Source organism: Arachis duranensis, chromosome 1, assembly GCF_000817695.3.
Source record: "Arachis duranensis cultivar V14167 chromosome 1, aradu.V14167.gnm2.J7QH, whole genome shotgun sequence".
Classification (NCBI taxonomy): domain Eukaryota; kingdom Viridiplantae; phylum Streptophyta; class Magnoliopsida; order Fabales; family Fabaceae; genus Arachis; species Arachis duranensis.
In genome coordinates, this window is record NC_029772.3 from 32,239,584 (window position 1) to 32,262,172 (window position 22,589).

At 35.7% G+C, this 22,589-nt stretch overlaps 1 pseudogene; it reads right to left on the minus strand.

The window, feature by feature from the left end:
• Positions 1 to 374: 374 nt before the first annotated feature.
• LOC107484787 (uncharacterized) lies at positions 375 to 13,207 on the minus strand (annotated as a pseudogene).
• Positions 13,208 to 22,589: the final 9,382 nt, after the last annotated feature.

Sequence of the window (22,589 nt, forward strand, 5' to 3'; positions counted from 1 at the left end):
TTATAAGAGTAATATAATATGATAAAATTAAGTAATTTAAATAAAAATGAGAATTTAAATTTGACAAAAGTATCATAAATAATAACATAATGATAAAGTAAAGCTAAAGTAGCAAAAATTAATAATCAAATATAACATTTATAAAATTTAAAGATAAAAATATAAATTAACCACGAGTCTGGAATTCAAAATAACTATATGTAACATCACAAATATAAAATAGATAACAGAATATCATACTAAAAAATATAAAGACTAAAGCAATTTATTAACGTCATGATCATCATGTTCTCCAACATTTTGATTTTCATTAAGAAGAAAGTTGAGAAGCTCATTGAAAGCATCATCATCAAGAAGAATAATCTCCAAATCAATCAAAGGACCCTATCTTTACCTCTATCTTTTTGAGGGGCTAAGTTTACATCATTTTGTGTGTCAAATTCTTCCAAATTTTTCATAATATTTTCATCTTCCACAATCCATTCTTCATCCGAATCCAAGTCTTTAAAGTTATAGTCAACAGTATTTCTTGATGGCTTCTTCCTTGCCAATCTTGAATTGGTCATCACAAAAACAACGTCATTTATTGTGCTTGTCTTCAAACAATTTATCCATTTCGTGTGAACCTAATAATATCAAAATTTACAAGTATTTATTTAATATATTAACATATGCTAATTAAAAAATAGAATTGAATAATTAACTAATTCTATAATTTAGAAACTAAATTCCTAAGCAAATATCAAATTAAAAGTTTACCGTCTCAAAAACACTCCAATTGCACTCACATCGTGATGAACTACAAGTCAAACTCAAAACACGGATAGCATACTTTTGAAGTTCTAGATGTTCATCCCCATAAGAATCCCACCATTGTGAGGGTGTTTTGGTTTTGGGAGCATTCTTGACTACATCTCTACCAAAAGATTTAGCCTTACTCTTGAAATTCTCAAGTTGATTATTAATAATTGTAATGAGTGTAGAATCTCTCACAAGTATATCCAGACAATTATAAAATTTTTTCTTAACATCATATTCAACCTTAAAATTAGGACTATAATGAATTTGTGGATTCAAATAATAGCCTGCAGCATGCAAAGGCCTAAAGAATTGCTTGTCCCATCTTGCATCAATAATATACCACAAAGGTTTATAACTAAAGAAAAACATAAAAATAGCGAATTAGACAATTAGCTAATTAGTAAATAATTAAATGATACAATTGAGAAAAAAATATTTACTTATTACTAGTTTTATTACCTTACTTCAGCACTTTGAAAAGCATCTTTAATCTTTTCTTTAGGACGATCAATTTCAGAATACATATATTCCATAGTTGTCTTTTCCTCTGAATCCACTATATGGAGCAAATGAAGAAGAGGATAAGCACCTCTCAAGCAATGGATAATGTTCCCCAAAATGTTTTATCCAAAACAATATTTTTAATGTTTTTCTCATCCATTGTCTTTGAGCACTTGCTCTTCTTCCATTCACCCGAGATGAACATTCTAATTATTGGATTATTCTTCTCATTAAGACTACCCAAAGTAAGGTAGGACGTAGCAAATCGCATCATACCTAGTCTCATGAAATCTCTTCCTTTAGTTTGTTGTTGTAAAAGGAAAATTAGAGAAGTCCTAGAATATATGTAAGTGGTTAGCTTTCTTCCTTTGACAATGATGTCTTTGTGAAGATCTAGCTTCTTCTCAAAATCTTCAAGCATCAAATCAATGCAATGAGCGGTATAAGGAGTCCAATAAAGATTCTTTCTCTTTTCTATCAACATTTGTCTTGCCTTTTTGTAGTTAGCTGTATTATCAGTTACAACTTGAACCACATTCTCTTCTCCCACTTCCTCCACAACTTCATCAATTATCTTAAATATCTTTTCAGTTGTTTTGCATATATCAGAAGCATTAATGGATTTCAAGAAAATAGTTTTCTTAGAACTATTCACAAGAAAGTTGAGAATAGTTCTCCTTCTTTTATCTGTCCAATAATCTGTCATAATAGTGCATCAAGTTTTCTTCCATTCAACTTTATGTTCTTCTAATGTTAGTTTGGTTGACTCTACCTTCTTCTTTAATAATTTTTCTCTTAACTCATCATAAGAGGGTGGCTTGAATCCTAATCCATGGCGGGTAACCTTCATAAACAAGATATGGTATTCTTCAGACCTTGCAACATTAAAGGAATAGCATTATTGTAGATGAACAAAGCAATTTCATCATACGCCTCTTATCTTAAGTCCTTCTTAAAAATTGAGTTGATTGTTGCTTGAGTGCTCACACCCCTTTTCTTAAAGAGACTTGCCGGTGTCTATATTTCTTTTCCCTTTCTCTTCTCACCAACTAAAGCATCTCTTTCTTCTTTTACTCCTTCATCTTTACTTTGTATCTTTTCCTCAAATTCTCTTGTCTTCTTAACTAAATTTTTTTGCAAACCAAAAACAATATCAAACATATCCTTTTTAACCTCATCAGAAATACCCATATAAGGTTCAACATCTTTTTTGTTCCTGCCAAATGATATTTCAACCTATACACTCCTCTTGTCACCACTTTATCACAATATTTGTATTTTTTTTGCATCTCCATCAACCGAAATTCCATGCTTCCAAGCTTTGTCACTCCTATTTTCTGCAGTATTTTTAGCGATCTTCTTGGATACACAACCATGAAAAGTTTCAACTCTAGTATTATTTCCACCATTATCCGCATTTGAAGCCATATTAAACCTAAACAAATAGAAGTACATAAATAATTTCTAAACTATGGAATCTAAAATGAGAACACAGTACCAACAAATTCACTTTATTTTTAAAAGAAAATTGTGCAGTCCATATCAAATTTACTACACTAAGATAAATAAACTAATAAGCAAATATATAATTAACTATAGAAGCATTTAGGTTGTAGGTAGCAATTAAAAAATTTAACTAGCAAAGCTTTAAAAAATCAAAAATTAAATGAAAAACAAAGTTCTTAAATCCCAATCCAATTATGTTTTGTTGACATTTTCTACTTTTCTTATACCTGAGCAGAGTACTATGTATGTATTATATTGGTAATCCTTATTTATTTTGGAATCGTTGAGATACAAAAATAAGAATGAGAGATTTTGGTAAGATGTAACACTACTTACATTCATTAATCATTGTCATGTCTTTCTTGATCCTTAAATTATTAACAAAACAGAGGCATAACAAAAATAAAATACAAGCTGAAATTGATGCATGCCAAAAGGAAATTGTTCATACCCTGGATCAAGCTGTCCGACCCGGGATGTTTAGCGACAAGCCGACCGACCTCTTCAGGTCAGACTATCCGACCTCTTCTCAAAGAGCTCAGCCAATGCCCGACCTCTTCTCAAAGAGCTCGGCCAAATCGCCAAAGGAGCCCAAGGCAGGCCCAAAATGAAGGAACACATCCCAATCTAAAGGCAGCCAAAGCCCAGAAAGATAAAGGCAGTTCTCCTAAAGATAAGATGACTTCACTCAAAGATAATATAAGATAAGATAAGATAAGATAACTATCTTATCTCTAGAGAGGTCACTCCTCACCATTATAAATATACTGGAGCACCCAGGTATAACTCATACTCTGATTCTACTCAATACCTGCTTAATACCCTTGCTAACTTAAGCATCGGAGTCCCTTGCAGGTACCCCACCCTCCGGGGATGAAGGATCAGCATCATCACCAAGTCCAACGAGTCGGACATAGCGACTCTGATCACCACACAGAAGATCTCGTCCGAGATCGACCTACACTTTCAGGTAACCCCCCGGAACATTGGCGCCATTGCCGGGAAACTTGGAAGTCATCCCATCACCATGGCAGACAACCATGACAACGACCACGATTCAGATCTAGAGGATAGAATGCCACACAAAAATGCGGACACTACACCAAAGGATACTCCTCAACTTAACAACGAAAAGGATTCTCCAAACACGGGAGCCATGGAGGCGCTTCAAGATCGTTTAAAACAACTGGAAGAAGAAGCCCTACATCAACGAAAGCCTGAAAAAGACCTACAAAGGGAGATAAAGCGACGCCAGAAATTAGAGGACAAACTCCTAAAACTCGAAGCAGATCTCAAGGCCAAAGCTAATCGATCCTCTCATGAGGATAGCTCCTGCAAGGACCAGGATCTATTCACCAAAGAGATCATGAAAGCTAAAGGACCCAAAGGACTTCAAGGCTCCAGACATGACTCCACACGACGGCACATCAGATTCAAGACATCATCTTAGCAATTTCAGAAGCAGGATGTATCTCACGGAGGCCTCAGATGCAATCCCTTATTCTCCATCCAGAAGGACAAAGCCAAACACGCACCGAGCCTATTAGGGATCAAGCAAGGAGATCGAGAGAGCCTTCGCAACAACATGGAAAGATTCAACAAAATATATATGGGCATACAAAGTCTGCCAACAGAAGCAGCTATCAGGGGCCTCATCAATGGTCTACGAGAAGGACCTTTTAGCCACTCAATATCCAGGAAGCACCCAAACATCTCTAAATGAGGTACAAGAATGAGCAGAGAAGTACATCAACATGGAGAAAAACTCTCAACTAGGAGAGATCTCAAAAACCGAACATTCCTACTCCTCTCGGGATAAGGATAAAGAGTCCAAGAAAAAAGAAGATCAACATGGAGAGAAGCCTAGAAAATACCACAATTACACCCCCTTCGGGTGTCTGTTGTGGATGTCTACCGAGAAATATGCAAAACTGAGAATATCCCACCAACTCGCCCAATCAAAAACAAAAGAGGTCGGACGCGTTGAAGGTCCACCTCATACCAAAGAGGTCGGACGCATTGAAAGTCCACGTCACACCAAAGAGGTCGGACGAGTTGAAGGTCCACCTCACACCAAAGAAGTCAGACGCGTTGAAAGTTCACCTCACACCAAAGAGGTCGGACGCGTTGAAGGTCCACCTCACACCAAAGAGGTCGGACAAAGTTGAAGGTCCACCTCACACCAAAGTGGTCGGACGAGTTGAAGGTCCACCTCACACCAAAGAGGTCGGACGAGTTGAAGGTCCACCTCACCCCAAAGAGGTCGGACAAAGTTGAAGGTCCATCTCACACCAAAGTGGTCGGACAAGTTGAAGGTCAACCTCGCACCAAAGAGGTCAGACAAGTCGAACGTCTCACACCAAAGAGGTCGAACGAGTTGAACGTCCACCTCACACCCCTAAGAGACATGTTCATGGAGGATTCGCAGGAGGAAGGATCTCTAAATCATCTCGCAAAGGACACCTCAAAGAGGTATATTAAGGAAGGGAGAGAGGTTTGAATAGGACTACGGGGTGCAAACAAGCCTTCCAAGATTTTGAAAATTCTTGGGGCAACCACCCATTCTTACCCAACCAAGGGAAAGTGAAAAGCTCATATTATACCTCGTAGTGGGAAGTCTGGCAATAGCTTCATCACTAGTTAAAGAAGACAAAAGTGGGCAACAACCCGTTTACCTCATCATCAAGGCTCTACAAGGGGTCGAACTAAACTATGAAGAGATAGAGCAGTTTGCCTACGCCCTCATACTCACCTCTCGATGACTCCACCCATACTTTCAAGCTCACACTATCAAAGTTCGGACCAACCAACCCATAGAAGGCATCCTACAGAAAACAGACTTAGCAGGAAGAATTCTATAGTGGGCAGTCAAGTTATCCGAAATCGATCTTCGACATAAAGCTCAGACAGCCATCAAATCACAGTATCTGGCCAACTTTATTACAAAGTACACTGACACCCTGGGAAATCCTACAAAATGGAAACTCTACATGGACGACTCTTCAAACAAAACCGGGAGTGGTGCAGGCGTAATTATATAAAGCGATCAGGGAAGCCAAATCAAGCTAAATGAAAAAGATGAATATGAGGCACTACTCGCTGGTTTAAGGCTAGCTAAGAAGGTAGGAGCTTACCATGTCCAGTGATTCACAAGTAGTCACCTCACAAATAGAAGGGAGCAACCAAGCTGAGGATCCCACTATGAAAAAATACCTCGAGTAATTCAGGGGACCCTGGACAAAACCAGAGAACAGCTCGGACAATTCGGGGGACCCTGGACAAAAACAGAAAACAGCTTGGACATTTCGGGGAATATAAAGTCCGACACATACCTCGGGAGCAGAATGCTCGAGCTGATGTATTTTCAAAACTAGCCAACACCAAAGCAGGGCGCAATAACAGAAGCCTCATCCAGGCTACATTACAAGACCACAACAAGGAAGGAAAACAAACCCTCTCCTCAGGGTCCGGCGACACCAACTCATAATTCTTCTCCTCATCCCTATCCCTACAAATTCTATGGAACCTCCTAAGTCGCACACAGTACTCATGGTCAGCCACAGTAACACGCATTAAAACTATGGAATCCAGTCAATCAGACATGCCGTCTGGGATCTTAGTAGACATCTCAGCAATATTTTTTCAAGAAGACATAGGTCAACCATGGGGTTATTATTACCAAACAACTCGGACAAATAAGGAAACAACTCAGACAATAACAGAAAAATATCAGATATCAGATATAACAGTAAAAGAGAAACCCCAGGACTCACACGAAAGTCCAGGGGCACCCTTTGAAGGCAACAACAGGGCAAGAACACAGAGAAGAGAAGCTGACAATCTATACCCAAACAGTCCGAACACCTCTCAAACAAAAGGTCAGAATAAAAGCTAGAACTTTTGTACAAAAGGAGTCAGGCAACGATGAAAAGAAACAAGAACAGCAGCCAAATCCTAAGCAAAGCACACTTTCTTCTCAAAGGCGAATACGCAAACTTTTTGCAGAAAGAACCAAAGTTCTTCAGATCAAAAAGGGAGCTTGGGCTGAAGAGCTCCCACAAGTCCTATGGGCATATCGGACAACTCCACACTTCAACACATGGGAATCACCCTTCCAGTTGACTCGCGGAGTGAAGGCAATGATCCCAGTAGAGATCAAAGAAGGATCCCCCAGAATGATCCTCTACAATAAAGAGGTCAACTCCCAAATCCAAAGGGAAGAACTCGACCTACTCAGATTAGGGAGGAAGCGTTAAATCGTCAAATGGCCTCAAGATACAATCAGAAGGTAATCCGGCAAAGTTTCGCCAACCAAACGAAAGGTAGTGCAAAGAAGCTTCGCTAATAATGACCTCATCCCAATCCAAAATGATATCGGAACAAGTCAATCGGGAGAGGAAAAGCTAGCAGCTAATTGGAAAGGACCCTACCAAATCACGGAAGTACTGGGAAAAGGTCACCACAAAGTGTCCGACCTCGAGGGACGAGAGCTACCAAGGTCATGGCATACCTGCAAAGGGTGCCAAGCCGAGATCCAAAAAGATTGCCCTACCTAGCAAGGTAAGTACTAACATGTACACACTCTTATCTTCATTTTATTAAAAAAATGCAGATTCCCTAAAAAGTTTCCTACCAAGACACCCGACTACGGCAGGTCGGCAAGGTGAACACCAGATTCACCGCCCGATCACGACAAAGTCGGCAAGATGAAAACCAAATTCATCGTCTGATTACAAAGCGACAAGTCGGCAAGGTGAAAACCAACTTCACCGCCCGACCACGATGAAAACCGAATTCATCGTTTGATTTTGACAAAGGTCGACAAAGTGAAAACCAAAATTCACTGCTCTACAAACTCCCAAGACGCATTAATCTGAAGCATTCATCGTCCGATTATAAAGCAACAGATCGACAGAAAGTGAAGAACAGATTTGCTGTACGATCTCGATAGGAATGACCGTCCGACAAAGGTGAAAATGTGATTCACTTAAAGGATGATCAAACCGGGACAGAAACCACCATCTACGAATCAGCAAAGATGAACACAGAATAATGCAAGAAGTTATCGAAAGTGATCCCAAAAAGAACCTGACGAGGTCTTATGGATTGCTATATAATAACTTAAAAAGACTGGCCGACACTAAAAAGTCGGACCAAGTCAACCCAAGTTATCAGCAAATCCCTGGAAAGTGGTCTGGCCAACCCTATTAAAGAGGAATTGCTATAACTTAGAAGAGATCGACCTAACGAAGTCGGTCTCCTACAAGACAAGTTATAAAAGTAATCCCTGAAAGAGACCTAACAAAGGTCCAAGAAAGAGGATTACAAAAACAACTTAGAAAATATCGACCTAACGAAGTCGGTCTCCTACAAAACAAGTTATAAAAGTAATCCCTGAAAGAGACCTGAACAAGGTCCAAGAAAGAGGAATACAGAAATAACTAAGGAGAGCCCGACATGACAAAGGATTACAGATATAACTTAGAAGAGCCCGACATGACAAAGTCAGGCCCAAACGACAAAAGTTATAAAAGTAATCCTTGAAAGAGACTTGAACAAGGTCCAAGAAAGAGGATTACAGAAATAACTTAGGAGGACCCGACATGACGAAATCGGCCCAAGCGACAAAAGTTATAAAAGTAATCCCTGAAAGAGACTTGAACAAGGTCTAAGAAAGAGGATTACAGACATAACTCAGAAGAGACCGACAAGAAGAAGTCGGACCAAATGAAAGCTACATCTGGACCGAACAAGAAGAAGTCGGACCAACGAAAGCAACAGCTTGGACTGACAAGAAGAAGTCGGACCAACGAAAGCTACAGCTTGGACCGACAAGAAGAAGTCGGACCAACGAAAAACGTGTGCTAAAACGGACATAGCTCCGCCCAAAAAGCCACGGCTCCACGACAAGGCTATCAAAATTTTTCATCTAAAAAGTGTTCTACGAAAACACTAAAAGGTCGTCGGATAAATTAGCCCCAAGGACCACCTCGACCAAGCAGAAAGTGGACAAAATCAGAAGTGATCAAAAGAGGTCGGATAAACAAAGTACCGACACTCTACAAAGATCCACAAAAATGGACAAAGACATCTCGCAAGCGGCCAGAGGAAGGCCAGGAATGTTTTGCTAAAAGATACGAAGTCTTGAAAAAAGACACTACTTAAAAAGCAAAAAGCACAGCCTTAAAGACAGAGCTAAAAAGTCATCCAAACAAACTATAAAAAGGTTCTCCATCGGAACACTACCTAAAAAGTTGTTGGATTATGACTAAAAAGCCCGAACAGTGAAGACAAACAAGTCAGAAGAAGGCTGAAAAGTCTCCTCAACAAAGTAAAAGGGGCAATACCAAACTCGCACAAAGAGAAACTACTCAAAGATCGACCAAAGTCAGGATGCTTGAGCACGACTTCCCCGAAGAGATCGAAACTCTGAAAGCACGGTCTCACGGAAAAGTCCGAACTCAAGCAGGGGCAAAGTCATACAGGTCGACGTCAGCTAAAGAAGAGGCGCAAGTACGACTTCAAAAAAGAACAAGCCAAAAGGTTGGGAAACAACTTAAGGCTCAAATGCGCTTAGCCAAAAAGGATACAACTCCACTCAAAGAAGGCACAATCTCAAACAGAGTTACGAACATCATCCAAGACTAAAAAAAGGTTCTATATAAAGAACACTAAAAAGTCATTGGACAAATCACTAAAAGTCCGGATATCAAGCCGCAAGGAAACTTCACCAAAGCAGAGGGTTGTCAACACAAACTTAAAGCAAGGCGTGATCCAGAAGGCAAGGGTAGAAAACCCATGCTTCCACTCAAAAAAGGTTGGACTGTGAAGTACCAAACCTCTAGAAAATCTACAAGATTGCAAAGCAATGAAGAAATAAGCAAGACAGATGCTTGAGCACTACTTCCAAAGAGATCGAAGTTCTGAAAAGCACGATCTCATGGAAAGATCGAACTCAAGCAGGGGCACTGTTCATACCCTGGGTCAAGCTGTCTGACCCGGGATGTTTAGCGACAAGCTGACCGACCTCTTCAGGTCAGACTATCCGACCTCTTCTCAAAGAGCTCAGCCAATGCCCGACCTCTTGTCAAAGAGCTCGGCCAAATCGCCAAAAGAGCCCAAAGCAGGCCCAAAATTAAGGAACACAGCCCAATCTAAAGGCAGCTAAAACCCAGAAAGATAAAGGCGGTTCCCCTAAAGATAAGATGACTTCACTCAAAGATAAGATAAGATAAGATAAGATAACTATCTTATCTCTAGAGAGGTCACTCCTCACCATTATAAATACACTAGAGCATCCAGGTATAACTCATACTCTGATTCTACTCAATACCTGCTTAATACCCTTGCTAACTTAAGCATCGGAGTCCCTTGCAGGTACCCCCCACCCTCTGGGGACAAAGGATCAGCACCATCACCAAGTCCAACAAGTCGGACACAACGGCTCCGACCCACACAGAAGATTTCGTCCGAGATCGACCTACAGTTTCAGGTAACCCCCCGGAAAAGAAATTTTTCTAAACGTTTTTAGTAACAATCATCTGAATCATTATCAAGGACAACATCATGTACATCATCAAGACACTTCTGAGTAATCTCCATGCACTTCTCAAACAAGTCTTATATTGATAAACAAAAATCAATATCTTCAAATAAAGCATCAATACCTTTATATAGATATGTTAGCTCTCAAAAGTTATAAGCTGATATAGTTAGGTGACTGTAGTAACTAACTACCACTTTTCAACAAAAACAAGCAATTTCAACTAATTACTTTCCACTCAGATTACTAGGAACGTAGAACTATATATAATAAAAAAACATCACATCAAATTAATTAAGATTAACAAGAGAACTAGATGAAGTCAGTGCTGTTGGTTGGGTTAGCTGCAGCCTAGTTTTTATATTAGAATTTAATCATGATGAATTGGAATCTATTAATTGCAAAATAAGAAGGTTTTAGTGAAATGCACAATAAGATCATGATAAATTTGATTCTATTAATTGCAAAATAAGGAGGTTTTGGTGAAATGCACAAATAAAATAGCACTATTTATTCATATTCATTAGTCAATATCATGTCTTAATTCTTAAACTATTAACTAAAACACAAGATAGAGCTTCCTTAATCCTTTTTACTATTGAAGGGGCTACACAAAACAGAAGCATAACAAAATGAAAAGAGCAAGATGAAATTGGTGCACGCAAAGTGAAATTTCCCTAAACTGTCTTAATAATAATAATTCGAATCATAAGTTTCTTTATCACTCTATCAATGGACCTCGTTGATCACTATTGGTTGTTAATGATAGTAAAGAAACTAAAACTAACTATATTTTTAATTGTAAATTTGTAATGATGGTAAATATATTATTAATTTATTATGTACTTACTGGAAGAGATTGCACAAGGTACCTGAAGAGAGAACTTTTGCGTGGTCTAGAATTCAGAATAAATTTCTGTTGCAAGTATAGCTTCTAAACCAACAAAAGTCCTTTCTTACAAATTTTTTGGTTGTCACAATTAACAAATCCCTTTGAAATTGATAATCGAAGTATTTAAACATCGGGTCGTCTTCTCAAGGAATTGCAGGGAGGTATGATTTATTATTGATTATGGAAAAAGGTATGTTTTGGGGTTTTAATGTATAAGATAAAAAGCAACAATAGTAAACGGCAAAAGAAATAAAATAATAACAATAAAAAGCATTGATTAGGAGAGGTTAATTGGAAGTTCTATTCTTGTTGGAAATTTATTAAGATTAATTAATAATTGAAGGTTGCTCTGCTTAGTTATCCCTTACTAGGTAGAGGAAAGTCAAGCAAGTTGGAAGCTATTTCTAGTCACAAGTCCTAATCCTCTCCCTTGGGAGGGACTAGTGTCAATGACTAGAGGGTGATCCAACAATAAACCCAATTACAATTGAACTCTTGAGTATTCCAACTCAAGGTTCTCCTTTTAATCAACTCCCAATCAAACTACGTTTAAACATAAATCCAGATCTAACATGGAAAGGTTTATAAGCTAAATTGAAAAGATAAATATCAATTAAAGTAATAAAATAAAAATAGAAAATAAACTAAAGGAACATTGAACCTGAAATGAAGAAATCATAGCCTAATCCTAATAGAAATCCTAAGAGAGAGGAGAGACCTCTCTCTCTAAAAACTACATTTAAATTATGAAAAGTGAATTATGAATATTGTCTATTGAATGGCTGCATTCTCCCACTTTATAGCCTCTAATCTGTGTTTTCTGGGCCGAAAACTGGGTTAGAAACAGCCCAGAAATCATTGTTTACGAATTTAGCTACGCTGGTTTTTCGTCACTGCGACGCATCCGCGTGGATCACGCGTTCGTGTCACCTAGCAGTATGGCCACTATGATAAATTATATATCAAATCGAAGCCCCGGACGTTAGCTTTCCAACGCAACTAGAACCGTGTCATTTGGATCTTTGTAGCTCAATTTATGTCTGTTTGAGTGCAAAGAGGTCAGGCTGACAGCTTAGCAGTTTCTTCAACTTCTTGTATTCCTTCCACTTTTGCATGCTTCCTTTCCATCCTCTAAGCCATTCCTGCCCTATAATCCCTGAAATCACTTAACACACATATCAAGGCATCGAATGATAATAAAGGATAATTAAATTTAATATTTCTAAAGCATAGAAAACATGTTTTCACATATATCATATCATAAGGAAGGAATTGTAAAACCATGCAAATAGTATGAATAAGTGTGCAAAGGCTTAATAAAAACCACTCAATTAAGCACAAGATAAACCATAAAATAGTGATTTATCAATACCACAACACACAAGCATAGAATAGAGATGCAATCATGCAGAGGCCACCGCACTCACGGACTCAATCTCGTAAAGCTATGTTGACAAGAACTAAGAAGACAACAAGCTAACAATGGTAGAAGAAAAAGTGTAAAATCATTGAATAAAACCTAAACAAATGCAAAATAGAATGGGTTAATGAGAGATTGAGAGTAGTGAAAGAGTGGGAGAGAGTCAGAATTCAAAAAGAAGGGCAGAGATAAATAACCGCTTAGGAAGTGCAATAGAAATTGAAGAGTTTTTAGTGGGATTCGAGTTGGGCCAGCCGGGTCATCTCAAACCCGCAAATCTTCTTCTTCTGGATTGCCTTTTCTTTGATTCGGTGGAGACGACACGATTGTACGATTTCACAATCTTTCATGGCGATTCCATGAATTCTAGCTTTACCAATCGCAGAAGTAGAAACGGGAGCGGGGATGATCTGCAAACCTGTAAAATCGTCCGTTTATACTAGTAAGATGCAATTTTTGCTACCTTGCTACCACCACGTTCTTCATCCTCAATTATCACTTCTACCTCAACTATTTCTATTGTGTAACCATACTTTATCACCATCGTTATCTTCTCTATTGTCATCATCACCAATACAAATATCATCAACATTAATGTTATCTTATTTTCTTTCTTATTCTATGCTATTTTTTTTCCTTTAAAAGGTTTTCATACTGCAATTATTGTTTTTCCTACAACATCATTTTCAAAAAGGATATTTCTCCATTTAACCACCACCAGTGAAGGAATTTTTCAAAAATAAACTTATTAATAATTTGTGGGAGTTTTAAACTCTCACAAATTTTAAATAATTCCTACAAAATTAATTTTTGTTACTATTTAACAGATTTTTTTAATAGATGGGTCATATTATCCTAAAATGAAAAGGTTGAGGGTTGAAGTGTTCCCTTTTCTTGGATTTAGATCTTCTAAATTTTGAATTTCACTTTAGAAGGTAAAGTGTGATCTCTCACTATTTATTTCATAGGTGGGACCAATAAAAAATATACATGAGAGAGAAAATATTTAAGAGTTAGAAATCACACTTTATCCTCAAAAGTAAAAATCCAAAATTTAGAGGATCCAAAATTTTTTTGTTTTTTTTACAAAAGATGCCTTGTTCTTTGTAAAAATGGACATAAACCGAATTGGATCTTAAATAAGAAAAACTTTAGTACCTGATGATGACGTTATTTTTTGTGAGACAACATAATTTTTGTCTTTTTATCATTAACTTGTAATAAAAATGATCTAACTAGTATGTTACAAAAATAATTAACATACTAACTGTCCAAATATCATTATCAAATTAGGTAATGACCTATTTATTTCTATTTTCTCAAATAAAATGATATTATTTTAATATTAAATGAATTGGAAACCTATTTATCAAGAATTTATTTGTCCTGTTTACTTGTGTATATTTATGTTGTGTTTAAATATCATCCTAGAACTGGATTTTTTTTAAAATAAAAAATTTAATTATTTTAATTACCAAAAATAAACAATTTATAGCCACTACTAGAAAACTAGTTATTACAGACGGATATTTCCAAAAGATTTTATCCCACAGAAATACAGATAAAATTTGCAAAGGATTTTTTGTTGGAAGCCAAAAAAATGAATTAGCATAAATTACAGACGGAAAAGAGAATCCGTCGATAACTCTATCGAAAAAATTAATTTTTTCGTGGAAAATAGTTACCGACGGAAAATCTGTATGTAATTAAATGAACAAAAATGCTATGTTTTATTAAATTATTACAGACAGAAAATCTGTCTGTAATTTAAAATATTCCATCAGAAATATTGACCTAAACTTAGCATTGCCCAAGCTCCATTCACAGCACACAAATCAAACGAGCTAAACCTAGCATTCTCCTCTTCGTTAATGGGCTACTTCTTCTCTCCGTCGCACGAGCTTCTTCTTCTCCTTTCCTCACCCACAGCGCCACCGCCGGCTACCCTAACCGCCGCAGCTACCTTCTCCTTCTTCTCCTCTTTTTTAAACACCGAACCAGTAGAACACAGCCCCTGTCTCTCTCGTTCTTTCTCGTTCACAGAACAAAGCAAGCTCAAGCTCTACCACCGCCACGTCTCTCTCTCTCTCTCCTTTTATCGCCCTCAGTTCTGGCTAGCATATCTTCTCAGTGCCACAGCCATCATCTCCTCCAGTCAATGTCGTGGCTACCTTCACACAAGCCCTAGCTCCGTGGCAACGAAAATCAGTTCCACCGTCAGCCGTAGTTCCACCTCTCTCTTTCCCCCTGTTCGAACCGTAGAGACCTGGGCATCCTTCTTTCCTTCTGTCTTGTTTTGATTGTCTCTACTTCTATTTTTTGGTTTCAAAATTCTTTTAATATATGTTGAGTTCAATTAATTCTGTTTAGTTACTTTGATTTTAGTAACTAGTTTAGTTATATTTATTTTCTGATTAGTGAATTTTTAGGTTGTTAAAATAGGATTAGATTAGATTTTGATTCTGAATAGCTGAAAAATATTTAGATTGTTAATTTGTATTGCTGAACATTGTTAATATGAGCTTGATGAATGTTATAGTTGTCTAGAACAAAAATTTAATTCAGTTAATACTAGTTTGGATTCATCAATTTTAGTTTTTAAATTCAACTCAATATCCTCAGCTACGGTAAGATTTTTTCTTTGTTCCTTGTTTTTTTTTTATCATTTTAACATAAAAGAGAGTAATCACTTGCTTCCTCCTTTGTAGATTATTGTTCTGGTCTGTATTTTTGCATATATTTGATGAAGATGACAATGAATTAGAAATTCTTGAAATAATTCATCATTATGTGGAGATTCTTGATCGATATTTTGACAGTGTGAGTTCTCATCAAAGCTTTAACTTTTGAATACTAATATCTAATTTACTAGTGGAAGTATTCCCATTCTGTTTCAAAAGATATAGTATTTTCTCATATCTTTCTAATTCAGTATTGCTTGCATCATCATTTGCAGGTCTGTGAACTAGACTTGATATTCAACTTCCATAAGGTTTGTCCCCACAACTCCATGTCATGGTTTATGTTAATAAACAAATAAATTGTAATAATAATTATTTATTTCCATTGATTTGTCAAGGTGGCCACCCTGAACAAAAAATTCCATATTTTCCTAATTCCTTTAATCAAATACTGTTTTGTGTTTTCAATGCTTGGTTCATTTGCCATAACTAAATAATCTTATAAGAGTAGATGCTTTATTTCAATTTTGATCTATGCTATCATGGATTATGTACTTGTGTTACTATTATACCTAAGCTTTATGTTGAGTCTGACAGTTTAACTTCTTTATTTTTGCTGCAATTAGTACTTGAATGCCTCTTATAATCTTAAATTTGTTTAGATAGAAGACATTACATTACACTTCCTTGTTCATGGGTAGTGTATATTTTAGTTACTAATTGGTTTGTTGCTGGTAGAAAACTTGATGCGTGAGCATTTTATACCCTTTTTCATGTTATTTTCTAGTTATTTTTAGTTATATTTTATCAAGTTTTAGTATGTTTTAGTGAAAAATTTGTCTTTTGGATGATACTTTGAGTTTTTGTATTTTTTCTATGATTTTAGGAGATTTTTGAGCGAATTTGGCAAAGTATTATTCAAAGACGAAGAAAGGATAGCAGATGTTGTCAAATCCTGACCTCCATACATTCCAACGAGCATATCTTGAGCTATAGAGGTCCAATTGATACGGTCTCAATGGTGTTGGAAAGATAACTTCTAGATCTTTCAAAAAATATATGCTAGTTTATACTTCTTTTCCAGAATCATTGCCAAAACTGGCATTAAACGTCCACATCTGGCGTTTAACACCCAAGAAGGACCAGCCTCCAGCGTTGAATGCCCAAGACTGGCGTTCAACGCCAGATAGGGAGCAGAAGGTAGCGAATTCACCCCCTAATGGGTGTTCAACGCCCACTTCCCAAGTTGGACGCCAAGCCTTGACCGAAGCAAACACCAAAGTGGGTCCTAAAGTTGATTTTAGCACTCCTTAGTTTATTTAGTCTTACCTTTGTACTTTTCAAATTTAAATTAACATCTTTTAGGGTTAGCATCTTCTATTTAAAGAGGGGGATCACTAAGGTTTAGAGAGGACCAAATATTATTTTTCAGATCTTAGTTTACTTTTGTAAATTATGAGCAACTAAACCTCCTGGTTAAGGTTAGGAGCTTTGCTTATCTCTATGGATTAATATCATTACTATTCTATTTTAATATATGTTTGATTCAGTTCTAAGGTGTGTTTTCATTCTTCATCCAAATGAGACTAGGTATGTCCTTTTTTCTACATGAGTTCCTGTGATACTCGGAACAAGGTCACTTGAGCTACAGCTTGAAAACACTCCTCCTAAATCGCAATTATCTGGGCTAATTGGGATATGTGACATATAATCCTGTTAGTTTTGGGTAATTGAGGTTTCTGTGGTGCTAAACTAGTTTTCTGAACTTTACCCTCTAATCCAAAAGATCTAACCTTATCTGTGGCGTTTTGAGTAGGATTGGAGGAGATTAATTTGCTAGGGAAATAGGTTTTAATCACTTATAGTTTGCCATAGAATGAATCATTCATTGTTAAAATAGTTGGTAAGAAATATTAATCCGAAAAGGTGAATATCTCCGAGACCTTAACTATTCTCTCATTATTGTTTCTACACCAATTCTTTACAGCTTTCTTTATTATTGTTTTATGCGAATTCAACATCAAAAACCTTTTCTCTATTTGTCTGACTAAGACCTGCAGGATAACCATTGCTTGTTCAATCCAAAAATCCTCGTGGAATCGACCCTCACTCACTTGAGGTATTATTTGGACGACTCGGTGCACTTGCTGGTGAAGTTGTGCGAGTTCTAATTTCGCACACCAAAACTCTATCAGCACAAGAATTGCAGTTTTGTGGATATTTCTTGTACACAAACATTTGGAAAAAGTAACATTATTGCTTTTTCTATAAACTCAGATAAACCCGCCATTTTTTTAGGTGGGTATCCTTACAATTAATTAATGTCCTAAGGACAAGGTTCTAACTTTTTGAATCTTAATTTTTTGGCCCCTTCTGATCTGTGTTTCTCTAGTGCTTATTTCTCATGGAAGAGTAGGCAGTGACTAATTAGTAGAAATTTACTTTAGGAGAAAATATATTTGTCTACTTTTCTTTTTTGCTTTTAGTCTTATCAATCTATTTGCTTACTTAGACAACCTCTTTTGATTACTATACCAAAATTTTTGTTTTGTTTAGTTTAGTCACTCTACGATATTATTTCTCTTGTTATTCTTTGTTATTATGATTATAAATGATTTTTTTTGTTTTTGTTTTTTTTTGGGTGGGGGATTAAATTGTAAACATGTGGATTATATTTAGCAAAAAGAGCCTACAATCCCTGATCCAAGTCCTATAATATATTTTAAACATGGAGGTATACTTACTTTTTTCGGAACATCATATGTTGCTTACGTTGAGCTTCAAAAGAGGTTTCTAACCATTGAGATGTATGATGTTTCTAACTCATTATAGTCATAGTTGCTTTTGTGTTTTAGATAGCTTCTTGCAATGGTTCCTGTCCCTGGTTCATCAAATAAAATTTTCCCCCATCAAATGTTAAATCATATTCACTCTCAAGAGTCAAGCCTTCACCTTTTACGCCGCGTTTCAACCACGTCGGATTCATTTTTCATTACAGCTCTTGCTTGGTATCTCAGCTCAATTCCTCTTTCTTTTCCTTATTCTGCATTTACTCAATTCTTCATATGAACCGTTTCTTTTGGATTTAATTCTCCACTCTTGCTTTAGCTCAATTTAAATTTATTTTCTTATTGCTTTTATTTTTTTTTCAAAATTGCTTCTGCTTTTGTTTCTCCCACTTTTTAATTTTTCCCCATTTTTGATTTATCTATATTCTTCTTGCCCATATGTATTTAATCATGTTCCTTTTTTAGCTTCTGTACTTACTCAGTAGTTATTAGGTTAATGATGGCAAAGTTCACAGTGCCCTGAATATACATAAGGTAAAGCTAACACAATGTTAGAAGTAGTTTTATTGCATGGATAGAATGCATGACAAAATTAGCAGTGACATGAAAGTGATGTTATCATGTTTCCAATTCTTGCAGAGAACGAAAGCAAAATGGCAACGCTGTACCTTAAATATACCTCACAAGGAGGATATTCCTAGCAACTTTCCATATCATGTGAAGCTCCGTAAAAAATGTTACTGTTCACTGATATACGACGGCGATAATGACCTGTTGATTCCTTACTTGGAAACTGAAGCATGGATAAGATCTTTAAACTACTACATCATAAATGATTGGAGGCCATGGCACACAAATGGCCAAATTGCAGGATATTGTTGTTGTTTTTAGTTATTGGATGCACCCTCTTTTGAATTGGCATAAAGGTGAATAATTTTATAACCTAACTTACCTTAGTATGTTATATTTGACTTCTTTTTCTTTCTTATTGAAATTAATATCTCCCAACTCACATCAAATTTGGATAACTAGGATGTGTTGCTAAATATTAGCTTCTAATTAAGGTACATACGGTGAAGCATAACTTATTATTTGGATTATTTGGTTGGTGTGTAATGCTTGCATCGCAATGACATTTTCTAACAAAAAGGTTTCATGGGATTGGATTAGACGTCTGGTATTTATCTAGTGTATATGTATATAGGACTTTACCTGGATATGTTATGAGTTATGAGATTGGAAAGCTATTCTTTATATATAAAACTTAGATTTTGTCAGATTTTATCTTTAATCAAAATTTTTTATGCACTACTAGTGTGAAAATTTATGAGTGTTGCCATGGTCATAGTTTATTCTTTTTAATTTACACTGGTGTTAGTCATGCATAATTTATAGTGAGTTGTTTATATATTTTGAATTCAAAGGTCCGGATCAGGAAAACTTTAAATAAGTGTTGTTGGCTGGTATCTTTATTTTCATTAAAAATTTTCTTGCCTTTTTTTTGGTTAATCGATGAAAGGAATGACTACATCGGGTGTTATTGGTTTACTCCCACTTTCTAATGTTAGATAATTATTTTTAAGTATCTTTTACATTCAGACATTTCAAATTACTTTTGAAGAAAGTTAATTTTCTTTTTTCCTAATATTTTTTACTTAGATGGGAAAAGAGTTGGATGCTATTTTGGATCATAGAGAAGCCTATCTTGCTTCCAGTTGTACTGCCACTGATGGTTCTGTGAAATTTTTTGAGCAAATAATTTGTCCCAGATACGAGATCCAGGCTGCGGTCAGTTGCATTATTTGCCGCTCTTGCTATATCCTTCTTTGTTGTAATGTAGTTCTATGAATTTAAGCATTTTCATCTATAAGTATCCTTTTAATTAGTTTCATATTTATTTTGAATTTGCTGATTTTCATTTTGTTAAAGAAATCATATTAATAGTCACCTTTTATGCACATACATCTTGTGTGCTAAAATTTATCACCTACATTAACATCTAGGTAATTAGCCATTGCAAAGTCCAATGATTTGTTAGAAACGCATTTGAAATGGTAGGATAATGATTCTTATTGTTGAGCTTCTTAGAAGTTTTATTAGGTCAGGCTTTAGTAATTCTTAAGTAGTATAAATAGTAGCCAATTTGTTAAATGAAATCAATGAAGCTTTTAATTCTGATTCGGCTCCGGTGTCACAGATGCGTCTACTTGTGTCTTCATTTTGAGATTTTATTGTGGAAAAGATTTCTAAGTATTTTTTGAAATGGACGGTTTATCTTTTCTATTATTTAAAACAGTCCATCTTTCCTATTATTTGAAACGTTTCATTTTTAAGGGTTTGGTCAAATTTAAATTATTAATAATTTTTATTATTTTTAAAAATTATATTTAATTATTTGTAAATACATATATCTCGTTTATACCGTAAATGAGATAATTATGAATGTATCTCATTTACACTGTAAACGAGATATATGCATTTTTTCAAATTTCATATATCTCGTTTACAGTGTAAACGAGATAAATAAATGTGATGTAAATTGATAAATACACTACAAAGTGCGTGCGCATGGTACGCGCACGAAAAAAATATTTGATTCTCGAAATGCAAGTCATGCGTACGCATGGGTCATGCATGCTCATGACTTGGCTTTGTATGTGCGCATGGTACGTGCATGATACTCGTACAAAAATCTTTCATTTCTATAAACTTCACACATGCGTACGCATAGATCGTGCGAATGCATGACCTCTATTTTCTGCAAATTCAGTTTTTAACCCCAAACTTCAAACACGCATTACTTTTTCGTTAAAAATTATTTTCCATCCATTTTTCAAACTTCATAAACTACTTAAACCCAATTTTCATTTAAGATAAGTTTCACAAGATTTGAGGGTCCGAGAACCAAATTATGCCCCGTCGAAGTTGGTTAAAAATCTGAATTTTACCAATCATGCATTTTTACTAATTCCTCAATCCAATTCTAACCAAAACCATACCAAAATCATTCCTAAACAGTGTTAGCATACATTTATCTATTTCTCTACTGTTCTAACCATTCAACACCTAATAAGTTAACTTCCAATCCATCAATCAATCCATAATTTTATTCATATATTAACTAATTTTTATTATTCAATTCAATAATTTGCTCATTTTTTTAAATCACACTTTTTATACATATTTACCTTTAGGGAAGGGGGGACTTCTCTGCTCATTCACGGCCTCCGACCTAATATCCATACACATTGCCACAATTGCCACAATAGGCAACAAAATCCACATTTTACTCAAGTAAACACATATCCATATTAAGCATTCAATTTTCTAAATCACGCTAACACATAACCTATCATCAACAAACACCATGCTCATCATATCCCATATCTATGCTCATTAACATTTAAATTCATAATTCACAACAACAACTATCAATTGACATTCAACCAACTAATCACAAATACAAGTAATTCCATTCAATCCTATCCCAGGGGCAAGTAACATAGGCATTTACATAACTTTACATAATGCTTACCCGAAACCTAAACCCGTATCTTAATGTTGGCGATTTTCTCCAACACTTGAGTTTCCTCTCCGGATGAACTCAAGCCTCAATCAATCCTCCAAACTTTCACCAAGCGCTCTGCAATCAATTCAAGAATCCAAATTATGCACCAAATCAACCAAGCTACTCTATACAATCTAATTTTCACAATTATTTAACATTTATACTAGGGTTTTCACTCAAAATTAGTGATAATAGAGAGATTGAGTTTCTTTATCTTAATTGATTCTAATTTGGAATAGAACTTACCTAAAATCTATGCTAGAGTACCCTTAAAAAAATAAAATTACAATATCTCAACACTGTAAAACTCAAAATACGAATTTGGAAAGAATAGCAAACTGGGCAGAGAATTCAAGATTTCTTACCACAATGTTTAGATAAAATCAAAGAGGTTTTGAGACATTGAACGTAATCCACTACAGGCTAGTGCGTATTACATGGGAAAATGTGTTGAGCAAAAACCGATAGAAGTTGTAGCGGTTTTTGAAAGATTCAAGCAATACATAAACCACTACTGGCTATAGCAGGTTATGAAGAAACGTTGATATGCGCAATTCGTAGGAGGCTCTAGCAGTTTACATGAAGCTGATGCAAGTGCAAACACTTTGAAAGAAGTGGATATATTTAGAAATCTAATTAATGGAACATAAATTAAAATACTATCTTTGACAATTTAAGATAAAAAGAGGATTTATTAAATAGATAAGAAATGTATTAGATGTAAATAGATGGTCAATATAGATTGAATCGTCAAAATTTCAATTTGATCCACACTAAAATAATCGAATCTAATATCTATGTTTTTTTTAAGTTTGGATCTGATTCGAATATTTGCGAATCGGAAATATTTACAAAATATAAAATATTTTAGAAAAATTTATTTTTATT